This window comes from Polypterus senegalus, chromosome 2 (assembly GCF_016835505.1).
Source record: "Polypterus senegalus isolate Bchr_013 chromosome 2, ASM1683550v1, whole genome shotgun sequence".
Lineage (NCBI taxonomy): Eukaryota > Metazoa > Chordata > Cladistia > Polypteriformes > Polypteridae > Polypterus > Polypterus senegalus.
In genome coordinates this window covers 1,006,212-1,022,159 of record NC_053155.1, presented here as the reverse complement: position 1 = coordinate 1,022,159, position 15,948 = coordinate 1,006,212, and the positions used below count along the sequence as shown (strand labels likewise).

The following is a 15,948-nucleotide window of genomic DNA, read 5'->3' as shown; positions in this document are numbered from 1 at the left end:
ATCTTCTAATTTTTGGCATGTCTTCCTAAAAAATGTAAATCGGGAAATTACAATAAATTCTATGAATAAAAAAAATCACAATATTCAAACAAATATTACACTTAAACCACTGACCTGACTGAAATCAAATGCTCTTCCAGTGGCAATGTAGAGAGCATACTAAATAAAAAGCAAGTTATTATTTTAAATCAACATTTACATCTTACTACTGGCAAAGTGTCCTCCACTTACCCTGAGCAGTCCAGGCTGTCAGTCTGTTTGGGTAGATTCTACCAATTTAAGAGGTGATTAGTTAGTAAGGAGATATCTGTGTGTGTTTTTTGTCTTATACTAGCAACACATATTTATATTTACATTACCTTCTTCTGTGGTTCTTTCCAGCTACCTGGCATTATTTTAGAGGCAATTTTCCTACAGATAAAATTTGTTTTGTCAAAATTGATTTATATTATATTAATATATATTAAAACAAAGTTGATATGAACTTTGCAGATGGAATATCATTGTAGAACTGGATTAATAATATTTAATTCTGAAAATGTGCCAATTAATAATTTTATCACACAGAAGAAAGAATTACTTAACCAAAATTTAGCTGGAGCCTTTCATCACTTTTATGACAATGATATTCATTTCAGATTACAAGAGTAGAATTATTAGTAATAGAACAGGTAGAGAAATAGTGAACATCAGATAATATAATCTCTAGCAACTTTTAAATGAACAAATAATTTATGAAGGAGTGACTTTGGCTTCACACATGAGACCACAGCACACCATTACAAATATTTTAGAACCTTGAGGATGTTTTACCACTGTGCCATTATGAATTATTTACACAGCTCTTCCAAAATAGCTTAGTGAAAACTATCCATCCATCCATTTTCCAACCCGCTGAATCAACACAGGGTCACGGGGTCTGCTGGAGCCAATCCCAGCCAACACAGGGCACAAGGCAGGAACCAATCCCGGCAGGTGCCAACCCACCGCAGGAAAACACCCAAACACACACTAGGGGGAATTTGGTGCCAAACCCCCTAACCTGCATGTCTTTGGACTGGGGGAAACCCACGCAACCAGGGGCCCAAAATCCCCAGGGGCACCACCCTGCCCACCCTGCCGCCTAGTGAAAAATATTAGGATCAAATTTTTAAAAAGAATAGTTCAAATGGGCAGCAGTCATCACTAGGTAACAGAAATAACGAGTAATAAATAAGGAACAGTCCTGCTAAAAACTAATTTTGGGGGAAATTTTGGGGTGAGGTTAAACTAGTGAACTGGACATATGAAAAAGATATAAAAGAACATTAAAACTTTTTTACGCTGGGACTGAACAGTTGAAAAAGATCAAAAACAAAAGCGAAATCCAGATGGCAGGGCGGGGGGTGACTGGGAGTGGGCACTGAGGGGAGCGGTGGCGACCAGTGCAGTGGGCACGGAGGGAGGAGGCTGGGTGGCGCCTGTGCCGTGGGCCGGGACAGAAAACTGGGTGGGACCTGTGCCGTGGGCCAGGACGAACTGGGTGGCGCCCGTGCCGTGGGCGAGGGCAGAACGGTGGCGCCTTTCCGTGGGCCAGAGGACAGAGACTGGGGGGCGACCTGTGCCCGTGGGCACAGGGACCTGGGGGGCGACTGGTGCAGTGGGCACAGAGGGGCAGAGACTGGGTGGTGACCCCCTGCCATGAGCATGGAGGCAGAGGGGGAAATTTGGGACCTTTGCCACAATCTGACAAGTGCCTGAAACTGATCTTTATGAACTACTGTTTTCTGACAATAAAACAATGGTGTGGCCTGATCCTGGGAGTTCAGTGAAACTTTTTTTTAAACCTAAAACAGTAAAAAGAAAAAAAAGTTAATATTCAGAATTATTTTGCTAAAAATTTAAAACTTAATGAAAAAATTCAGATAATCCTTAAATTTAATAGAGGGTTTAAAAAAGCAAATCTGTCCTTTATTCTTTAGGGAAAAAATAATTAAAAATTCTTCAATGATGCTTTTTAAAATGTTTTAAAAAATACTATATTTTGCCTGTCAATTGACAATTAATTCCCACATTCTGAAAAATTAAAAATTTGTGAAAATCTTTGTCATATTCTACTAAATATTTAAAAAAAAAATGTTAATACACAGTCATGAATTAATTAATCTAAAAAATTTTTAAAACTAGCTTTTCAAAAAGGGTTAAAAAAATAAAAGTATACTATTTTTTTCAAATAAATCTTTTTTAAAGCGAATATCTAGCTGCATTATAGTGTATTAAAAATGTCTTTAAACAAATTTTACAATTACGTATCTTCTAGAGCACTTCATCCCCTAATGGGCCCATGACCCGCTGTGGCTCTGAAGTGGCTGATGAGGCCTCATAATCTTTTTTTTACCAAACAAACTCCCGAGCACCCCAAAAACAACTGGAGGTTCCTCTGTGTCTTCAAACTTATATCTATTTTTATTCACCCGAGACACATAAAGTTCTTAAAACGCAAACATCACGAGAACAATCACTTCACTTTATTTCAATTGAAAAAAAACTTCAAAAGCAGTATTTTTGAAGAATGCAGGAGAGGTGGCATGAACATTGAATATTGTTTTTAAGAGTTCAAACAAACTGTACTATCATTGAAAGAACTTTATAAAATAAATAATAATAATAATAACAACAACATGATTCTATCCTGGCTGTTCATTTCCTCATTATTGTCTACAATCTAATTTGAACTTTCTTGAACTGAAGGAAATTGAATATTGCATTCACACTTGCCCTTTGTTTGTAACTACTTATTAAAATGTTCCGTTATGTACTGTAAATATATATACAGAACTATGAAAAAGATCATCTAAAAGTGACCTAAGTATATTCAAACTTCCAGACTACCAACATTACTATAATTGAAAAACCAGTATATCCACTACTAACTGTGTTTGTGTTAGAAAATTATGTAAACAATAAGCTTTCTGTGGAACATTACCTTATAATGGCTCAATCTCTCTGTATGGTGAATGATATTCTGGCAATTATAAGTACTTAATCACGGTCACTTATATTTGATTACAGTCCGTTACACTGCGCTATGGTTAATTATACTCAACAACGGTCAATTGCATATTATAACAATTGTTATAAAAAATTATTGACTGCTGAATCCGTCGATTTACTACTCAGAATCGAGTATTCCGATTAGCCCTGTAACAATTAGCTACACAAACCATCCTTTTTTTTGTTTAATTGTTAATACTTTCTTAGAGCGCTTAGTACTGCACGGAACCTGAAAGTTGATTCAACATCTTTATTACACTGTGGTATAATTCGTACCCTAGCAGTAAAGTATAATATTACCTAATACTAGTACAACTTGCAACAAACTCACTGCCATCTTAATTTCCAACACAAACTCTTCTTCTTTCCTCGAAACTCTTTTAGAAAGATATATTCTAAGTCCACCATTCCTCCGGACTCCGACAAAAACAATGATGACGTCTCGAAACTGACATCAGAGGGCGTTCCGTGACTAGTATTGGGGGGCGTTCCATGATATGAAGGGCGTTCCGTGTCTAAATTCCTAGGTATTGCAGGCTGCAGCCTGACCCTTCTCACCTCCCATAGTAGATGGAAGAGAAAAGAGATGAGAAAACATAAGGTAAGTATTAGCAGGTAAATATAATTTTTTAAGGTATTTTTTTTAACCTTTAGGTTATAGTTATTCTTTTAGTAGACAATAGTTCAATGATGAAAGTAAAACATCCTTTTTCTAAATAACAAAATCTTTTTTTGTTTTCTTTGCAAAAGTAAAGGAAACATCAAAATCTTTATCCCAGTTGTTCTTTTTATTATGTTTTCCCTTTAAAGGAAACTTATCCCTTTATAATAGTAGCAACAAAATGATGAACAGTTAGGTAGTATATGATGATTAATCCAGAATCTAGAAGGTAAGTACTCTTCAAACATTTAGATTATAGTTGTTCTTATTAAGAAACAATAGTTAGATGATGAAAATTAAACATCCTTTTTTGAAAATAACAAAATATTTACTTGGTTTTTTTGTAAAAGTAAAGGAAACTTATCAACATCTTTATCCAAATTGTTCTTTTTCTTTTTATTATGTTGTTTTTCTTTTAAAGGAAACTTATCCCATATAGTAGTAACATTAAATTCACATAGTAGTAACAGTATAAAGTATTAAGCAGTTAATTGATACATGATGGTTAATTCAGATGATAGTGATTGAATAGATTATTCCAGTGTTTAGATTATAGTTGTTATTAAATAGATTATTAACAAATCCATAATTCTTGATCCATCAACATCTTATTATCGTTGTTTATAAAAGCAAAGGAAACTTATCATAAAATTAAACTTAATTCTTTAAAGGAAACTTATCCTATGTTCTTAATGTCTTTATTTATGATGATATTCCTCTTTTTTAGTGTCTTTCCAGTTGTCTTATGTATTGTGTAATCAAATTAGCAATGGGTGAAGGCCATCCCTTAGTCCCCCAACTTCTTCAACAAAACCATGATGGACCCCCCGAAAAATTGTTTATTTTTCATTAGGGCCTTTCACATACTAAATTTTGCAGAAAAACTTCTTTCTTTTTTTGTTCTTATCTCCATATGTCAGACCTTTTTTTATTTGTGAGAAAAAATTGTTTTGGTCTGTGGTTGCTCTTATTTTGGAAAAGACACACATAGATGAATATCCATTACAATTCTTCTCCATTGTTTCTTTTCTTATGTTTTACATCCATTATTTCTTTTTTTTATTTTGTTCTTTTTGTATATAGAAGTTGTTAACATCCTTTTTTAACATATCAAAGTCTTAACATAAGAAAAGCATTCTTTTAACAAAACATTCTTTGTTCTTGTCCTTTGATAAGATGATAGACAGTAGATTTAGAATAAAATATAAAGAAAAGATAGCATCAAATGAAATTAACTTTGCACCAGACGTTTCGCATGACTAAGCTCTTCAGTGGATTTATGCAACTCAAATAAAAGGTGAAGGTTCGAAATGACAAGAATGATGAGAAGAATGAAATGTAGATATCCAGAAAGTGGTAGTACCATCTATCTGGGGGCACAATCAGAGATGTGCAGAGTTGGCACGTTAGATCTTAAATGTAATTGATTGGAACCCGAAGGTTAAGTACAAGAGGACCTGGCAGGGTTAGGTTTAGGGAAAACAGAATCCCCATGAGTTCTGATTACACTGCTCCAATCATGAGCTTTGTGTCTCTCTTTGCTTATGGGGTTTCAGGAAGCACTGGCCATCTTATACCAATTTGTTTTGGGCTAATATCTTGTCTCCTCCCTGTGTTCTTTTATTGATTTTCTATGTATTCTCCTATATGGTGCCCCCCATCCAAGTAAGTCTTATCCTGTTTTTTGACTGTGTTCTTTTCTTTTGTTTCCCTATTTGTTTCTTATTTTGTTCTGTCAGAAGGTTAACTCGTACCGTGCTGTGGCTCCAAGGGATGTTCTGCCTTGATGGGCTTGAGTTCATCCCTGGTCCTTATGCTATGGTTTCCAAAAATGTTTTGCCTTGATGGGCTTAAGTTCATCTCTGGTCCCTTAGCTGTGGTTCCAGGGGATGTTCTGCCTTGGTGGGCCCGAGTTCATCCCTTTTCCTTCGTACGTGTTTCCCTTCTTATCCCTATGTTAAGTTCTTATATATTTGTCAAGTTTCTCCTACCTCTGTCTGATATTTGTCCTTTCTACCTGTTTTATATTTCTTGGAATTTTGCTCACAGTCCGGGTGTGGTTCCATTGGATGTCCTGCCTGGATGGGCTTCGTTTCATCCCTGGTCCTATCCCTTTCCTGTTTGCTTATTCCTTTCCCCTATCTGTTTGTTGTTCTCCTACCTATCCAATTAAATTTTTATGTACTAGGATGTGGCTCCAAGAGTTGTTCTGCCCGAATGAGCTTGAGGTTGACTCTCGGTCCCGTTCCCTCTGTACATGCCTGTTAATTTCTCTATATTCTCTGTTTTACTGTTCTTTTTCTATCTTATTCACTTTTTGAGTTTGGGACGTATTAATTGGTATCCGGGGACACTTATATTAGGCTGTGGTTCCAGTTGTGGTTCTGTATGGTTATGCCTGAGGTCCACCCTGGTCCATTTCCTTTTATATAATTGCCCCTTTTCCAATCAACACTGTTCCTATTTTGTCCTATCTTTTTTTATTCCTGTATTCCTTTCCCTAATACTAACCTTTACCTAACTGATAATCCTCTTGTTTTTTTTTGGTCTTTTGTGTGTGTCCCTATTCCTTGTCCTTAACATTAGGAGCTAGAGTTACAGTTGCTACCTCATCCTGTGATGTTAAGTTTAGAATTTGGATCGGGTAAGTTTGTCTATTTTATATCTTATCCTTATAACTTTAATCTTTTGTTTTTTAAACTTAGACTTTTGAAGTATAAACTTATACTTTATGTTGTATACTGACTTAACATTAGGCGCTAGGGTTACAGTTGCTACCTCCTCCTGTGATGTTAAGTTTAGAATTAGGGTTAGGATTAGGGTAGGGGATATGCCCATAATTGGCGCGCTCTGGTACACTTATTCCCAATTTAAATTTTAATTTGACCCACCCCCCTTAATTTGGTAGTTGCTAATTTTTAATTTCGGAATAACATTCCCTTAAAAAAAAATAAATAATAAATAGAATCCATAGAACTTTATTAATAAATTTTTTATTGGACCCATTAACTACATCCATATCTTAAAAATATTGATAAAATTAATAATCCATAAAACCATTATTACCATCAATAATTTACTAAAATTCTACAAGAAAATACATCCCTCCTAAATTTTTTTTTTCCTTTTTTGACAACCCCCTAATTTAGTTTAATAGAAAAATCTCATTAATATATTAAAAACCTAATAAATAGATCCATAAATAAACACATACATACATATCAAAAAAGAGAATAAATAAATATAAATAAGTAAATCTTGTAATTTTATTTCTCATTTAACCCCAATGGGACCAAGGTACTCAATGCTGTTATCCATCTGTTTTCCACCTTCAATCGCCTGGTCTTATTCCACCCTGTCTCTTGCTCCAGACCAAACATAATTGGTCTATGGCCCTGTAGAGCAAAATGTTGATAAAGTGCCGTCTGTTTTGTTTGGTTGGCAATGATTCGGAGATGCTGTACAAAGCGTTCCCTTAATGCATACTTTGTTTCCCCCACGTAAATCAGACCACAGGTGGCACACTGAATTCCGTAAATGCAATTTTTTGAACTAAGCTGAAAATTGTGATAAATGGGTTTATCCACCTTTACCAGTTTATTACAAATGTTCTTTTTCCTGGCAAAGGGGATTTTCCAGGCTGTTTTATTAGTTTTCCTTTTTGATGGGCATCTCGCATGAACCAGTATATCTTTAAAATTTTTGTTCCTCCTATAAGCTGCAATTAATTGATATTTCTGGAGTATGGGTGCCCTGCGTCCCCACAAAATGGGACCGCAGAACACCCATAACTGACCTAGAATGAAATGAGTATGTAAGAACCACCGGAATTTTATGTTTTTGATGAATGTTTGTTTGTAAATCCACCCGTGGCCTATCCTTACGCAGGGGATTGAGTTCCTCCCGTTCCCCCAACCGACCCGGCATCCCCATTCTCCCCAGATCCCCCAACTCATCTCCCAGCTCCAGAGCCAGAGTCCCACCCCCGAGGACCCCCAATTCTGATTGATTGGGAGAGAGGGGTCCCTCATTCGATGCCCCCAGGGCCTGGGTCCTAACATCCAGGCTCCCCCTTTCTGATTGGTTAGGGTTAGGTTTGGGAGACGGGGGCCCATCATCCAATAGCCCTAGGGTTAGGGTCTTAACATCAGGGCCCTTCATTTCTGATTGGTTAGGCTTAGGGTAGGGGATGCCACCTCAGTGGCAAGCACGGGTTCACTGGTTCCAAATTACTTCATAATTATATATGTTTTTTTATCTGACTGTCCTGGTGTTACATCTAAACAACATTTTCCATTCACCCCACTCACTCAACCCATACCTATAACTTTATCATTTCTCTTTGAGCCCATCTGGAAAAAATGTTCCCAACGACTCTATCCATCTTAATTCCATTTTTAATCTAAGGGTTTTGTTCCAATAAATTTCATGTTCCAAATTCAAAAAAATACGGACTATGGCCAGATTGTCCAAAATGTCTGTATAGTTGGGTTCCCTTCTCTTGACTCTCAATTAGTCTTAGGTGTTGTATGCACCTTGCTTTTAATGTATTTTTAGTCTCCCCAATATATATCATCAGACATTCCCTACATTGGATCCCATAGATACAATTCTTAGTGTTCAATGAGAAGTTTTGAAAAATTGGTAACTCAGTAGAGGTCCTAGGATTTTTAATCATTTTTTTCTCTTTAAATGGGATTTGCCAGGCTGTTTTATTCCTTTTTCTTTTAGTACACGACGCCCGAACTACTATATCTTTTTTATAGTTTTGTTCCTCCTATACGCCGCCACTAATCTAAAATCCTGCAAATCCTCATCTTCCCACTGTGCTTCCGTAAAATTCTGTTTCAAGATGTGAGTCACTGCCTGTGTCTGAGTAGAAAATGTGAAAACCATGGGGATTATTTCTCTCTTTTCTTCCTCCTCCAAGTCATCCTCAACCATCCCATTCTCCAAAGTGTTACTCCATTCCATTCCATCTCCTTGTTGTTTATCCTCCCTCCACTCTCTCCATCCTTCTACCCTTATCAACCATTCCAATCCCTCCTCTAATCCTTCCTCCCCAGTGCTCCTGGCCATCATCTCCAAAACTTCAGCACCCACCTGCTTATATTCCCATTCCTCATTTCTCATGCTATATGTCCACACAATCCCTCTATCCTCTTTCCCTTTCCAACATTCTCCTATCCAACTCCCTCTCCTTCTATGCCAATCCCCCCATCTCTCCGTCCTCCTCGTATACCATCCCCACATGTTTCTTTCCCCATTACATCCTCCCTCCTGTGCAATGGCGGGCACACATTCAAATAGTAAACGAGTCATAGGACCTTCCCACAAGAACCAACCTCCTTCCACTACTCTCTCCGGAATACTAGTCCCACAGCCCCCACCAAGAGTCTTAACATAAGGGCCTTTTATATTGGGGTTAGGGTTAGAACTTAGGTCAGGGCTAGTCCCTCTCACAGACAATAATCTCCCTTCCTGAGTCTTAACATCAGGGCTCCCCCCTCCATCCAACCCCAATTCCTGGGTCTTAACATCAGGGCCTCCATCCCCGGGGTTAGGCTGAGCATTTTTGTCTGGACTGATCCCTGTCACATAAACCATTACTTTTTCTAGGATCTTAACATCAGGGCTCCCACCTCCATCCGCTACTGTTCCCTGGGTCTTAACATCAGGGCCCCCTCCCTTGGGGTTAAGGTTAGAATTTGTGTGTGGGTCAGTCAATCCCATAGAAAAGGTCAACCAACTCCATCCCCTTTCTCCCCTCCTTCTCATTTCGTCCCTCTCCCAGGTAAGTATATAGTTCTCTGTTTTATTCCTCTCCTCCAGGTCATCCATCATACCAACCATCTCATACAAGTAAGTATTCAATACTCCCCTCTTACTCTGCCTCAACCAACCATCTGACTCAACCCCTCCTTCATTTATCCCTCTTTCTCTTTGCAGGTGCGGATCACTCTGGATTGGCCACAGAAGAGAACACTCCCAAATCGGAAGGAAGAAAGAAGAGGAAGCAATACAGGAAAAGAGGTAAGTTTTCTCATTTGCAGGAAATCGAACATTTAGTTTCAACTTCAAAAAGTTGAACCCTACATCACAAAAACTCTCCATCCAATCCCTCCAATCCAATTCTCTCTTATAGGCATAGCCCGCTGTCCCTGGGCCCAAATATATTGCCACCATTTCCTCCTCCAACTCCTCATGTTGTGTCAATATTGATAAATTATCTTCACCTCCACTATCCTCTCCATCCCATATTTGTGGAATTCCCGTATTTTTATTTAATACGATCTGAGTCATGTTTAAGTACTTATAGCACGTCCTTTCTACTTCCAATCTCACCTACCTCAAGAACCTCCTTGAATAACCTCTCTTTCTTAAAACCGAGAAAAGTATCGCCGTAGCCTCCCGAGCATGCTTCACGTCTGAATTAATTCTGTAAAATCTGATCAGCTGTGACTTTATTATTCCCCTAAATGTATGTTTGGGGTGATAACTACTTCTCTGTAACAGAGCATGAGTATCCGTCACCTTAAAATAAACCTTGGAACAGATTTTTTTGTCCAATCTCGACACTCGTTCAAAGCAAAGTTGAGTATCCAAAAAGGTTATTGATTCCCAACTCATCTCTGCCGTCAATTTGATCATCTTATGAAAACCATTCAGTGTATCCACAAACTCCCTGAATTCTTCACTAGTATACGTCCATATGCCAAATATATCATCAAGATAACGAAAATATAATAGCGGTAGCCTCCGACATTTACGAAAAGCCTGTTGTTCCCATTCCGCCATATATATGTTGGCAAATGAGGGAGCATACTTCTTCCCCATAGCCGTACCATGGACCTGTAGATACATCGAACCGTTAAATTCAAACTCATTCGTCCTGAGATTTAATTCCAACAGCTTCAGCAAAAACTCATCCGGCCTATCCTTATCTGGAAATCTCTGAAACACCTTAGCAACTGCTTCTAAACCCAGTACGATGTCAATGTTAGTATAAAGTGATTCAACATCCATACTAAACATAATAGCTCTCTCTGGTACCAATCTATTCCTCACCAATTGTAAAAAATGGTAAGTGTCACAAACAAAACTATTATGTTTTTGGGAAAGTGGATTAAGGTAATAGTCTAAGAACTCAGATACCCTATATGACTCCGAAGAGCAGTCCGAAACTATCGGTCTGCCCGGTGGTACCTGATAAGGTATTGTCCATGTTTCTGGATTTTTGTGTACCTTCGGCAGTAAGTAAAACTTACGAGCTTTTGCATCCGAAGGACCCGATAGAAACTGTCTCTGTTTGTACGAAATATAACCCTTTTCTTGCATATCATATAATACCTTAATCATATCTTTTTTGGCCTTTTCCCAGATGGATCTCTTCAATGGACGATAATGTAATCTATTCTGAAGCTGTCTACGAGCCTCCAACAAATACTGATCTCGATCCATAATCACCGTCATTGACCCTTTGTCCGCCGGTTTGATGATAATTTCCTTATTCCTCACCCTAAAATATTGCAATGATGATCTTTCTGCCTTAGTTAGATTATCCGGGGCACTAGGACGTTTCTGCATCCCTGAGATTAGCCTACGATCCTTCTCAATCAAATCCAGAATCCCTTTATTTATCCTCTCCGCTGTCGGGACCCAATGGGATGGCTCTACAAATTTTTTGGATTCCTGTCCCCTGTCGTATTCGAAGTAATCTAATAATTTCAATCTCCGATGATATCTAGCAATATCCCTTCCAATCTCTTCAAAATCTATCTCCTTAGGGACTGGTACAAAGCTCAATCCTCGTTTCAAAAGGTCAATGTCCGACAATGTCAATAAGCAGTTATTACTCAAGTTCAAGATATTCACCTCCTTTCCCGCTACAAATTCCCTCTCAAATTGCAATAGGTCCAGCATTTCTAGTCAGAAATCCATTGCCACAAAGCCTTGTGGCCCTGTCCAATGAATCACATCATCCGGTTCCACCTCAGCATCTCCCAAACCTAGACTTTCTATCACCTGTACTCCCACCAATAAGTCAAGCATCTCATTGACTTCTTTCACCCTCCGTACTACCTCTTCAGATTGTTCCTGTTCGGAATAAAAAATCTTAGTAACATAGATCTTTGCTACTGGGAACTTTATTTGACATTTATCAATAAGTGCTTGAAAACCACTCCTCAATAAACTCATTCTCGGCCCATGCTTCCTATTACAATCATTTACTCCTACTGCCAAGACTACTTTCAACATTTTCCTATCACTCACCTTTCTCGTATCAACAATCTTTTTCAGCTCATTGACCGTAACCCCCGGGAAACTATATACTGTAACTTGTTTTTGTCTATAGCAGGGTATCCTACCCAAGTTCGAGTCACCCAGAAATATATACGGAGTTTCAGGTTTAAAATTCCACTGTTTTAATTTTAAATATTGCCTCCAATCTCTATCCACTATCGGCCGCTGTACCACCTCTATATCATCAATATTCCTATGAGTTATTTCAATATTGGGATCAGTTTGGGCTGGGTTATCATCCAACATCTGTGATGTTTCTCCAACCTCCATCATCTTTTCCCTTTCCACTGCTCCAATCCTCCATCCAACATCATTTAAACTTAACTGTTCCGTGGAAGATCCTGCCATACTCCCTATAACAGAAAAATCCATATTATCCACTACTTCATCCCTTACTATTTTCTTTTCATCCCGAACTCTGAATTGCTCAACCCCCAACATCTCGACATCCACTTCTACTGTTCTCTCCTCCACTTCCAAAACTACTTCTTCCCTTTCCACCATTACACCCGTCAAGTGTCCACCCTCCAACTCTAATAAGTGCGATATCCTCGATTCTGGAGATGAATATTCACAAATAACCTCCTCCTCTAATCTTGATGTCAACATCCCTGTCTCATCTTCCACCCTATTTATTCCCCAATCATCCATTCTCCCCTCTCCATCCCATTGATCACAACTATTGATCCCCAAAGAATCACTTATGTTTTTATTCTGAATCTCATATCTAATAGCTTCCTCTTCTTTCCCCTTCCCTCTACTCTGAACCTCACTCCGGAGCCCAGAATTACCTGAACTAGATACATGTAATATCCCTAATTGTTTTAATATCTCATTAGCCCCAAAGGAAACAGAAGAGTAAGAAAAGGAAGGGAAATCAACTTGTTGTTCACTACACCCCTCAACCAAACCCAATCTTTCATCCCCATTCATACTCATAATTTTATTAACCCCACCTCTAACATCCACTCTTTCTCCATCTTTATCCAAACAATTCCTCACTCCCGAACCCCCATTTAACATACTATCCATTATCCCACATGAAGTATTCCTATTACAAAAATTAGAAGAGACGGGATAGAGAAGACAAAGGAGGTATTCTATGTGCCAATCCAGAATGACCATCTCCGCATACCTGCTGTTCTTGTGATTCGGGATGCCCAGACTTAACTGATATCCATACATCTTCCCCATTATCTGGTCCACGTATTCCTGCAGGATTCGAAATGTCCAAACCAAACTCCACAATACATCCGGAATCTAAAAAAGACCTCAGTTTATGAATAGACGAGGCTGTCAATTTCGTTCTATACCGTACTTTCCCAAAATGGATAGCTTTCTGCAATCCCTCCTCATCAATAGCCTGAATCTTAGAGTATTTGTCCAATAGAATAACCAAGTAATGTCTTTTCAAAATGGCCAAGTTAGCAAATAACCAGTCCCTCGTGTTTCTTTTTACCCTTTCCAACGTATCCCGAGTAGGGGCTGCTGGCTTAATAAAAGCCACCAACTTCTGGGCATGTTTTTGCATCCCCAGTGGAATCTGACCTGTTTGTAAGGAATGAAAAATAATTTCCAAATGGTGGATTGCCTTTAACATAATCATCCATCCATCCATTATCTAACCCGCTGAATCCGAATACAGGGTCACGGGGGTCTGCTGGAGCCAATCCCAGCCAACACAGGGCACAAGGCAGGAACCAATCCTGGGCAGGGTGCCAACCCACCGTAGTTAACATAATCAAGTACCTTTTATAACCTGTAGGAGCTCCCCTATCCGAAGAACCCAAGGAAGGTTGGAATAGTTCCCCATTGGAATCCACGTCCACATCTTTGTCCAAGACGTTATTCCCTGTTGTATTCCAAACTGATCTCATCATCTATATTTTAAATAAAACACATTAATCCAAACAACCAACAATCAATACACCACAATATTATTAAGATCAAATTAAACTATTTTAACCAAGGTTATATAAATCTCAATCTAAAAAATCTTAAATCTTACCAACTCCCATGTCATGTCAAGGATAAAGCCACTCGGTTGTTCCCTTCTTAATTGATCCAGGCCCAACTTCCTAAAGACTCACAATCACTCACACACTAAATCTTAAGTGCTTCAAAAAAAAGTGCTATCAAACTGTTTAATACTTCATGCTATATAAAATAAAAACACCACACTCAACTACTTATTTCTAAAATTCTACAACTACTATTCGAAAGGAATTATTTTATAACAAACCTTTCCCCCCGAACATACGCTTGATGCGTATTAATTCTGTAAAATCTAATTAATTGTGATTTAATTATACTACGGAAAGTATGTTTAGCATGGAAGCTAGATTTAAACAATAATGCATGCGTATCTGTAGGTTTGAAATAAACTCGAGACTGTAACCTTTTTACTGTTGGTAATACTGAACTAAAATAGATTTCTGTATCTAGAAAATTAAGTGCTATCTGTTTCGGAGTCGGGATGAAGGTTAGGCCTCTCTGCAGCAATGATATTTCCACCTCTGATAGTTTGAAAACATTTGAGAGATTATAAATATTTACCTCCCGGGCCAGGCAAGTCCTGTTTGGCCCGTCAAATAGTTTAACTGCTCCCTCCACTGGTCCTGGATCATATAGGCACTGGGCTCTGTCCAATGAATCCTATCCTGAGTTAGTTCTATACCTTCTGGGAAGTCCAATGCGTCTGGATACAAGTCCATTATAATGCTATTAAATCGCACAATCTGCTCTCTGTATAACGAGTTATCTGTATAGGAAATTTTTGCTGTACATACCCTAGCTCTGGGAAAAGCTTTCCTAGCACTCCTGTTTAGGTCTCCGTAATATTGTTTTAATGTTTTATCTGTAGGGGCTTTACCACAATTATTTATCCCAATTGATAGAATAGCAAACTGTACCTGATCGTGTGGTTTTGTCTCCCTAAATATTTTTATTAAGTCCAGGATCTTTGCTCCTGGGTAACTATGTAGTTCCACAGATTCCAAATAAACATGGGGAATCCTGGATACCTTGGAATCTCCAATGATCAGAATGGATTTGTTGACCTGTAATCCACCCCATGGTCTCCCATGTCTGATTGCTTTATTTACGATAGTTATGCTATTAATATCTGTAGGTTCTATTGCCTGTATAGATGGAGGATCAGAAACAGACTGTAATTCCATATCTGGATTCAACATGTCCTCATTCATCTCTTCCTCCCTATTCTGTTGAGAACCATTAAACTCGTTAGGCCCAGGCCAATTTTGTAAAAGATTATTATTATCACCACCACCACTGGAGGGAGCAGCCGAACCTAAAATAGAAGAGACAGATTCCGGATTAGGACGATCCCCCTCATCTCCCCCCGCATCAGCCGGTGAATCACGAAAGACCTCTCTCACCAATCCAGGCGACTGCTTTGAAACCGCCACAATCGGGGCAAGTAAGTCATGGTGTGAGTTTGCGCCCGGGGTTTTCTGTAGTCGAGCGCAAGAACCTGACCCCACTGGTAATATTGGAGTTCTAGAGTAACAACAGTTAAGAGAAAATTTTGATTACTTAATAATTTTGTATCTGGAGTAAGAACAGAGTAACCAGATTCTGGACAAGAAGTAAAAGTAGAAGGTGGAAACTTAATTCTTTCCACCAATGGGATCATAGACTTAATTTGTAATGAAGGATCTAAAGTAAGATTTTTAAAAGAAGAACATGAAGGATCTAAAGTAAGATTTTTAGAAGAAGGACCTGACAAATCTGAAGTAAGATTTTTAGGAGAAGGAAATGAAAACTCAGTAGTTGAAGAGAAAGCTGTAAAGAGAGGAGTTTCTATTGTATCCAAAGTTGGATCTACTTCAATCTGTAATTTAGTACCAGATGGTTGTACTCCAGTAGAGGAGACAAAAGAAGAAGGGATAAAAATTATAAGTATTTGAGGAGACCCATCCACTTTTGAA

General features: G+C 38.3%; 1 long non-coding RNA gene across 1 annotated transcript in view; it reads right to left on the bottom strand.

Annotated features, from left to right (window-relative positions):
- Positions 1-589, bottom strand: part of LOC120524185 — a 740-nt gene extending 151 nt beyond the window's left edge. The window contains exons 1-3 of the long non-coding RNA XR_005632751.1: positions 360-589; positions 232-254; positions 1-159 (exon numbers count right to left, since the gene is read on the bottom strand). The exon at positions 1-159 is cut by the window's left edge and continues 39 nt beyond it. This is a non-coding gene — a long non-coding RNA (uncharacterized LOC120524185). The remainder of the gene's footprint in view (positions 160-231; positions 255-359) is intronic.
- Positions 590-15,948: the final 15,359 nt, after the last annotated feature.